Source organism: Octodon degus, unplaced genomic scaffold (assembly GCF_000260255.1).
Source record: "Octodon degus isolate 3935 unplaced genomic scaffold, OctDeg1.0 scaffold00021, whole genome shotgun sequence".
NCBI lineage: Eukaryota > Metazoa > Chordata > Mammalia > Rodentia > Octodontidae > Octodon > Octodon degus.
Window position 1 is genome coordinate 1,214,152 of NW_004524597.1, and position 9,693 is coordinate 1,223,844.

At 38.1% G+C, this 9,693-nt stretch overlaps 1 protein-coding gene and 1 pseudogene across 3 annotated transcripts in view; one reads left to right on the top strand and one right to left on the bottom strand.

The window, feature by feature from the left end:
• The window catches only part of Atf7ip2 (activating transcription factor 7 interacting protein 2), an 82,066-nt gene that overhangs the window by 61,365 nt on the left and 11,008 nt on the right, over positions 1-9,693 (bottom strand). The window lies entirely within an intron of this gene.
• The window catches only part of LOC101585934, a 5,528-nt pseudogene continuing 4,050 nt past the window's right edge, over positions 8,216-9,693 (top strand).

Consider the following 9,693-nt stretch of genomic DNA (forward strand, 5'->3'; position numbering starts at 1 on the left):
AAAAAAAAAAAAAAAAAAAAAAGAATTTGTCTCAAAAATTTTCTTTTCCTTGTTCTAGACATTCTGCATCAGAATTATGCTGTATATAATCTTTTGCAAATGTTTTCTTAGCATGCTATCATGTTTTCAAAATTCATCCTGATGGAAGCACACTGCAATACTTCGTTCCTTTTTATTTTTTTCAGTAATGAGAATTGAATCTAGACCTTCATGCAGGTAAGTACTCTACATATAAGCTACATCCCTAGCTCATTTTAAAATTTTGAAAGGGTATCATTAAAGTTCCACAGGCTAGCCTTGAATTTGTGATCTTCCTCCCTCAGGCTCCTGAGTATCTAGGATTAAAAATGTACATCACTATACCCACATGTCATTCCTCTTCATTCTACCATATGGCTATGCCACTTATACCTATACTGGTAGGTATTTGGGATTTTTCGACTTTTTTACTAATGTGAATAGCACTACAAAGTTTCATATACACGGTTTTGTGTGGGCATATTTTTTCATTTGTGTGTGTCTGTGTATGCAAGTGTCTAGTGATGGAACTGTTGTAACAAAAGTCAGAATTCTAAGGCCCAAGTTTTTCATCATGCTTCTACTTCCTGTCTTGGGGAATAAGGCCCCATAATTCCTCCCAACAGGAAATGTTCTTCCATTGGAACCACAAAATGTTCCAATTAATTTCTGTCTCTGTAACCTCAGAACATAACACCTTCAAATTTCTATTTCAGAAAACTCCATTTCACTCAACCTCAGCCCAAACAATTTAAACTAGAATATAAAACCTCCTGTAGAGTTCAAACCCTGGTTCCGCAAAAAAAACAAACAAAAACAAAAACAAAACCCTCCTGTGCCAAGAATCTGGAACCCAAATTTCTTCTGGGTCAGCCAACTATATAGACCTTGGTTTTCTTTACCTCTTTGAGTGCCCATTAAGTTTCTTGCAACAGCAGAAGACTGTAATTCCTACAACAGTATGACATTTGTATATTTAACCTTGAGAAACAGAAAATTTTCCTACGTGTTTTGACCAATTTGCACTAACAAGGACAGATACCTCATCAATCAAATTTATCTCTTGCAAGTATATTCATTTTGCTTAGAGTGATACGAGGGTTCACTTTCATTTTGATCTACATTTCTCTAAGGACTAATATGAATCAGCTTCCTGTTATTGTCATAAAATACCTCACATAAACAATAGAAGAAGTTGACTCTGGCTCATGGATTCAGCCATTGTTTTCAGGCAATTCTGTTGTAGAATGCATCATCTCAAGGAGTGGCAGACCACACCCTTTCATGGTGGAGCTGACACAAAGATAAAGACAGAAGAGACTCAGTCCCAATCCTTAAAGGAAACTATCCAATGAGTAAATTTTGTTCCACCAGGCCCCACCTGCTAAGGCTTTTCCATCTATTACAGGCATGTGAAAAAGCCTTTAACATCTGAACCAATAATGAACACTTAAGATCTAAACTGCAATATGGGGGCCAGGGAGATAGCTCAGTAGAATAAGCGCTTGTCTGGCAAGTGCAAGGGCCCGAGTTCAATCCCCGGTTCCGCCAAAGAAAAAAGTAAACTGCAATATGTTTCGAGCATCTTTTGATGTACTTCTTTGTAATTTGTATATATCTCTTACATAAATGTCTATTCAAATCCTTTCCCTACTTAACTGTATTTGCCTTTTTATTAGACTTGTAAGAGTTCCTTACATAAATCACTTATCAGGTGTTTCACAAACTTTTCCTCCTTCTGTTATCTTTAAAATTCTTTGCTCTTATGATTTCACAAACAAGTCTTAAATTTTGATAATTCAACTTATTTTTCATGTTGCCTATGTTTTGGTGTAATAACTAAGAAATCAACTGCTCAGTCAGCATTTTTCTCTATTCTGAAGGTTTTAATCATCTTAGATCTTATGTGGACAGCTTTTGTCTCATTTTTTGAGTCAAGGTCTTGCTAGATAAGCCAAGCTGGACTCAAACTCATTATTCTGCTTTCGCCTTACTAGTACTGGGATTTCAGAAGTGCACCATCCTCCTGGCTCTTATGTGTAGGGCTGAGGAAGCACCTCCTTATAAAGGCCCTGGGTTCAGTTCCCAGTACCACAATCACACAAAAAACAACAAAGGAAGAAGGTAGGAAGACAGGAAAGGAAGGCCGGCAAAGTAAAACAAGTCAAGCCAAAGACACACAAAATGAATCTTTGATAAATGGTATTAGAAAAATTAATGTAGGGACTGGAGAGATGGCTCAGTGGAATAAGTGCTTCCCTGGCAAGTGCAAGGATCTGAGTTCAATCCCCAGTTCTGAAAAAAAAAAAAAAAATAATAATAATAATAATAGGAGGTTTAGCTACTTATCTCATAAATAGGCAGCTAGCAAGGGACAGGGCTTAAGAGTTCACATGGTTAACCTTACAAAGAAAATAGCATCTACACAGGGCTTGAGCCATATAGATTGCAAAACTCAGGAATGTAACAGTAAACAGGGAAAATGACAGGAGTCAGGATAAAATCTTGCAGTTAGGTCTCTCTCAGTCAAATTTCTTAAGCAGAATGGAATGCACTGAATAAGCAAACACCCCCTACATTTGGGCTGGGTTTCGAGAAATTTAGAAACACTGAGTAGTTTTCTTTTAAACTCTATACTAGAAAGCTTAGCCCTAGAGCTGTCCAAATAACTCAGCAGATTAAAGCACCTGCAAGCAAGCAAAGGGACCAGGGGTTCAATCTCTGGGCCTGCCATGCCAGCCCCACCCCCAGGATGTGCTGAGATGGCAACTGAGATTGGGCATGGTGGCATGTGCCTGTAATCCCAGCACTTGGGAGGCTGTGAACAGGAGAAACAATATGAATCCGATCTAATAGTGAGACCCTGGACACGCTGCAGACCCTCCCCAAAAATAAAAATAAAGAAAGCTTAGCCTTAAATGGTTTATTTTAAACCCATGAGACACCTGTGATAGGTGGCCACTGGACGATGAGAATATCTTGCTCTGCTGATCTACGAAAGAACCCAGATAAAGAGCCCATTTGACAGCTTTTCTTCTCCAGGACCCCTCCAAACTGTCACGGGCTTTCTCTTTAGGTTCTAATAAGCATTCTTCTTGCATGCTTCCTAGCTCACAATTACCTTCTTTGAATTTATGAGACTCCAGACCACTTTGGTAACATTAACATCCACAACCAAAATAAATATGGTTCTCATCCATATAATATATTTAAATCAACTAGGACCTATTCAAAACTAACATAACAGCTGATATTTTAAAAACCACTAAAAGAAAGGAGGAAATACTTCATGGTAGAAGTTTGGGCAATGACTGTTTTGAGGACTGACTCCAAAGCACGAGCAATAAAAAACAAGAACAGACAATGAACTGCATCAAATACAAAGTTTAAAGAAAGAAAGCAAAGCAAAAGCGAAGTTGTCAAACTGGAGTTTCCTTTGATCATGTCCTTATTCAGAATACTGTGATGTGTATGCCATGTACGAAAGCATTAGAATCAATCAACAGAGTAAAGAGACTGGCTGTGGAGTGGGAGAAAATATTCGCCAACTATATACACTGAAACTTTGGTTTGTAAGAATTCATTCTGCTCATAATCCAAAGCACTTGGCTATCAAAGCAGTAAGAGTAAATGAAGTGTGAGAGAGAGCCAGCTGTGATCATGTGATATTCAGCATGATGTACTAGTCCAACATTGACTACGTACATGGCATACACATCACAGTATTCTGAATAAGGACATGATCAAAGGAAACTCCAGTTTGACAACTTCGCTTTTGCTTTGCTTTCTTTCTTTAAGCTTTGTATTTGATGCAGTTCATTGTCTGTTCTTGTTTTTATTGCTCGTGGTTTGGAGTCAGTCCTCAAAACAGTCATTGCCCAAACTTCTACCATGAAGTATTTCCTGCTTTCTTTTAGTGGTTTTTAAAATATCAGCTGTTATGTTAGTTTTAAATAGATCCACAGTTGGCAAGAGATCATTTGTATATCAAGTAAAAATTTCTTTTTAGTTTTTAGACTTTTTTAATGCACTTGTACAGAGTCTCACTACACAGCTCAGACTCCTTGTGATCCTCCTGTTTTCAGCCTCCCCAACACTGGGATTATAGGTGTGCACCACCACGCCTGGACTCTGTGGCTGGCTCAGCACGCCCAAAGGACAGGACTGGTGGGGCATGTGGTACCAGGGATTGACCAAGTTAAAATTTCTTAAAAGACATTTTGTCTTGTGAAACACTAACGGACCAAGTTGCTCAAAATCCAGAAATTTACTGTACCTAAGAGGCAAATGTCCAAAATATGTAAGCAAATGTATCTCTCTTAACACTAGAGCTGTGAATGATCGCAGGCTTTCCACTTGTTTAGATTTCAACTGATTTCTTTCGGTAATATTACAATCAATTTAAGAATGCAATTTTGCTTTGTAAAACTATTATAAAAGTTTCCTGAATGTCGTTCTGTACTTCTTGAATGTAGAGATGCTCCTAAATTTACAATAGGATATCCTGATGAATACCTTACAGCTGTCCCTCATTTAACAACCCACTTATTTAATAGCTGTTTGGATTTATGACCAAGGTGCAGTGGCTTTAAAACCAAGGCATACTTAAAGCCTGCCACTTGGACTTATAATTTACATTTGGAATTACAATGCAATAATTTGAGCAGTAGTTTGGACTTATAGTGGCTTCTTCTACAATACAGTATTGTAATTTTTGCAGATTGTACTGTACAGTATTGTAGTTTTATGTCACACATTATACTTGCATGTAAGAATTATATAAATAAAACCAGTCATCAAGTTGGAGTTTCCTTTGTTTTCAATATTGTAATAATCATGCTATATACAATTCCTCAGTTAGTGACCAATTCATTTGGTCACTAGATATGGAATAGAACTTTGTTGTTAAATGAGGAATGTCTAAGTAAAAACTGCACTTAGTATCTAAGCAGTGGGCCCGAACGGCAGGGTAGCATGTTAATGGGACTGGCTTTGGCATCTATACAATAGCAGAATATGCCAACCTGGTATGTCTGATGGGTCATAGAAGCTTAGCTTTGGGATTTACTTCTGGCCCTAATCCCTCCTACTTTCCCACTGCATCCTTATTCTGCATCCCAGGCACCATGAAATAAGCAGCTTTGCTCTACACACCATTCTGCTATATTAGCTCTGCCTTAGAGCAGCCAATCATAGATTGAATCCCTCAAACTTAAGTGAAATTCAACCTCTTCTTAAAAGTTATGGATGTTGGGTATTGTGCCCTCCACTCCACCGTGTCTTGGTTTCTTGTTGCTGGGACAAGTTAACAAACACAAGTCAAAGGAGGAAAGGTTTATTTTAGCTCAGTTTGGAGAGGTTTCAGTCCATAGTTGGCTGGCTTCAAGACAGGGCGGTAGAAAAGAAATGGTCTGTGGCAGAACTGGTAAAAAGCAGGCAGCAACAAGACTTCTGTCTTAGTTAATAATTCTTGTGCTGAGGAAAAGTGCCCAACAACCAAAGCTAAAAGAGGAAAGATTTATTGTAGCTCAGCCTATAGTGGCTTCATTTCCTAGTTCAATGGTTCCAAAGCATGGTGGCATGTCAAGAAGCAATCAGAGGCGAAACAGTACATGGAAAAGTAGGGCAGGCATAAGGCAACACGAGGGGAACAACCTGCTCAGGCCCCCCTTCTGTCCCTCTCTTGGGCAGAAGCTTTCTTTCTCCCAATAAATATATTCTACTCTTAACGTCTGTTCCTAAAATTCATTCTTCGGTTTTAGAGAACACAAACTCATACCTTTCAGGTTGTGAGTTTCATATCCCCTAGATCATTTGGAGATCATCCACCAAGATCATTGGACAGAGGTATGAGTTTCCTTTCTTTCATAGATTCTGGATTGGGACTCATCTTGGTAACAAATTCTTATGCTTCAAATATTATGTTTTGGCCCACTGCTCATGTTTTGCCTCATACAGTTTTGTCTCACACAGTTCTATTTAAATTGCTTGCAATTGCTTATGCTGTCTCCTATATAATTTTGTTAAAATGTTGGTCAAAATGTTGGTAAATCTAAGTTAAAACATGGAAATGTTACAAGGTTATGATATTTCTCTAATGGGACATTTTATGATTGTTTTGTACTTGCATATGACTTTACATTTGAACTAGTTGCTAAATGTACTGTACTGGCATTCCTTGACTTTAGACAACAGTGCTAGAGAGAGTAATGTTACAAACCCTTCTAGAGGACTTTATGTAAAACTTCTGTAAAAGAGAACTTTTATACCTAGCTCAGACTTAGAAAATCTACATGCCTGTATATGACACATGAGAATCCTTTTGCCAACTAAATGACATTAGGCCGGCAATGGTCTTAAATACTTTTTTTTCTTTTTTGGGAACCAGGAATGAACTCAGGCCCCTGCACTTGCCAGGCAAGTGCTTATTTTACTGAGCCATCTCCCCAGCCCTGGTCTTAAATACTTGAAGCACAGGTTTCACTGAGACAGACTGGCTCTGATCCACCTCTACATGCTAGAGGAAATGTCAGGCCTGTTCTGTTTCAGTTTCCTTTCTGACTTTACTCCTAATATTCCTACCTCTTTGTACTTTCCTTTTCAGAGGAATGTAAAATTAGGAAAATTCTAGACTTTCAACTTAGTGAAGCCCTTAGCATTTGTTAACACAAGGAAGACAAGGAAGTCCTTTTAGAAAAAGGACACATACCCCATCTCTGGGTCAAAGAAGACAAAGAGAACTACGCCCATCCGGGAGGACATATATAAAAGCCATGTTCTAGCCTAGTGTTCTGGGCAGGTCTTCTTTGGGAAGCTAAACTTAAGATACAGTGGAGAGAATCAACTTCTGGGTGACACCAGAAGGAGCTATCTCCAAAAGCAGCACACTTATGGGACCAAAACATTTAGTTAACGAGGATCTCCAATCTTTTCTCCTAGGTCTAGTTATCATTTAGGTGCATAGCAGCTAAGCTGTGAACTTTAAAAGCTTTACTATAAAGTGCTAGGTAATCTGGTTCAGGCTTTTAACTATCTCTTATAGAACTTGGACAAACAGTGGTTACTCTGCCAGCTACTAAATGCTCCTAGAGCAGCTGCAACTCTTTGAAGCAGAGAAAAGATCTCTCCAGCCTTTTTTTGGTAAATCCCCATTGAACCCTATGGCTGATGGAATGTTGACCAGAGAGACAGCTGGATTCCTTTTTGGAGACTGATCGCTGGTTGTATGAGCCAACAGAAACTGAGAACACCTGAGGGATCATGGCTATACCCAAAGGTTTCTTGGTGAAAACTGGCTCCTGACCACGAAAAGATTTCCACTTACATATTATTCTTTTTCTCTCCTAGTAAACTAGAAGTTCTCCCTAAGCTTTTCAGTAGAAGCACTTAGCCACTACTTCAGAAATTAGGCTGAGGCAGCTTGTAATAGTTTGCATTCTAAAGTAACTATCACGGAAATGCTTTACATCTGTGTCTTACATATTAACTAAAAGTAAAAAAAGATTTTTGTTAGCTTTAAAGTATTTTTACCAACATGTAAAATGTGATAGCAAGATGATAAATATAAGTTTAACCTCTGAGCTCCAAAGATTTAATAAAGCCTAGTCCTGCTAGGAAAGATTACTCTGGTGACCAGATGGAAGAAGACAAGTGTCTTAGAGATTTCTTTGCCCTACTGGCCAGGGCAAAGTTCTTCCAGGAAATTGTCTCTTTTGTGTCTCTCCAAAGGTGATTTCTTTTACAGCACAGCAGAGGAAGGGCTCTGCTTCCAACTCACTATTTATGCAATAGTTGTACTTTCTTGTGCAGACATTCCTGTCACCAGATCAACTATAACATATATAAACAAATATCCAATAAAAGTGAACAGTTCATGAGATTTTTCAGGAGATAAAAATTGCACACCAAAGACAGATCCACTTGAGGGGGAATTAATTAGAAATAAGGTGGGGACACCCTGAAATCTTTTGTTTTGTATTCCAGATATGGGGATCTCAAGCCTCTTACTCCTTTAGAGTGCATCATTAAGCACTGGACGACATTTGATCCATACACGCTGAAAAGGCCGTTTATTATTCTGTACGTGTATGTGGCCTAGTATTCCTGATAGGCAAAATGGAATGCAGAGGGAACTATCAGTTATGACAGTAATGTACAATTAGAAAGATACTATAAAAAGCAAAATTATAGAAAATGTCTTTTGTTCAGACTTTGTTTGCATTAAGAAACAAAGTTAACTAGTTTTAAAATATAGATGTGAGGGCTAGGGAGATAGCTCAGTACAATAAGCGCTTGCCTGGCATGTGCAAGGTCCTGAGTTCAATCCCTGGTTCCACCAAAAAAAAAAAAAAGTCTAACTTGCTTTATGGGCTGGGGAGATGGCTCAGTGGAATAAGCACTTCCCTGGCAAGTGCAAGGACCTGAGTTCAATCCCCGGTTCCGCAAAAAAATAAAAAATAAAATAAAATAAAATAAAATAAAATAAAATAAAATATAGATGTGAGCTACAAAGAGAGCCAGGCAGTTCAGGTGCCTAAGGCATTCACTATCTCAGAGCCTAAGGCTGCTCCTCCCTAACCTTTGGAGCCTAAGGACAAGACAGCATTAATCACTGCCTTGCTCACCATTACTAAAAGTAAAGTTTCCCATATTTGCCTTTCTTTTTTTTTTTTTGGCAGAACCGGGGATTGAACTCAGACCCTTGCACTTGTCAGGCAAGTGTTTATTCTACTGAGCTATCTCCCCAGCCCCTATATTTGTCTTTCTAAAGGGTAGGTTTCTAGAAAAACTGCAATCCAGGCCTCTATGGTGCTACACTCATCCTTAGCTGAGTTTATACAAGCTTTTCAAGGATATCTTTTAAAGAAGTAAACAGGCAATTTAGAACTTCCAGAGTTCATGTGCCTTTTTAAATTATTTATTTAATAATAATACAAAAAAATTATAATACAATTGCAATGGGGGACATCAACACGCCACTGTCACAAAGAGATAGATCAACTAGGTAAAAAATAAGCAAAATAACAGAACTGAACTAAATGTGGGAATGAATCAACTTGGTAGACCTTTACAGATTGTTCCACCCAGCAATAAAAGAATATACAGGGGGCCAGCAAGATAGCTCAGTAGAATAAGCACTTGCTTGACAAGCAAAGGGCTTGAGTTCAATCCCCAGTTCACCAAAAAAAAAAAAAAAAAAAAAAAAACCACGTTGTTAGCTGCACATAGGACATTCTCCAAAATACACCATATACTAACACATAGCGCATTCCTGAGCAAATGCAAAGGAATTGAAATTATCCCATGTATATTATCTGACCACAGTGCAATAAAACTGGAAATTATTGACAAAAGGACAACAAAAACACCATAAACATAAGGAAATTAAATAACTTCCTAAACAATCAATGGATCACAGATGAAATTAGAGAATTAAAAAATATTTACAATCAAATGAAAATGTAGCTACAACTTCCCAAACCCTGTGGGACACAATAAAAGCTGTCAGAAAAGGAAAATTTATAGCAGTCAATTTGCACATTAGGAAAACAGAACAAGCCCAGATAAACAATCTTATGCTGCACCTCAAGCTCCTAGAAAAAGAAAAGCAAATCAAGCTCAAAGCCCAAAGAAGGCAGGAAACTATAAAGATTAGAGCACATGTTAATGCACTGG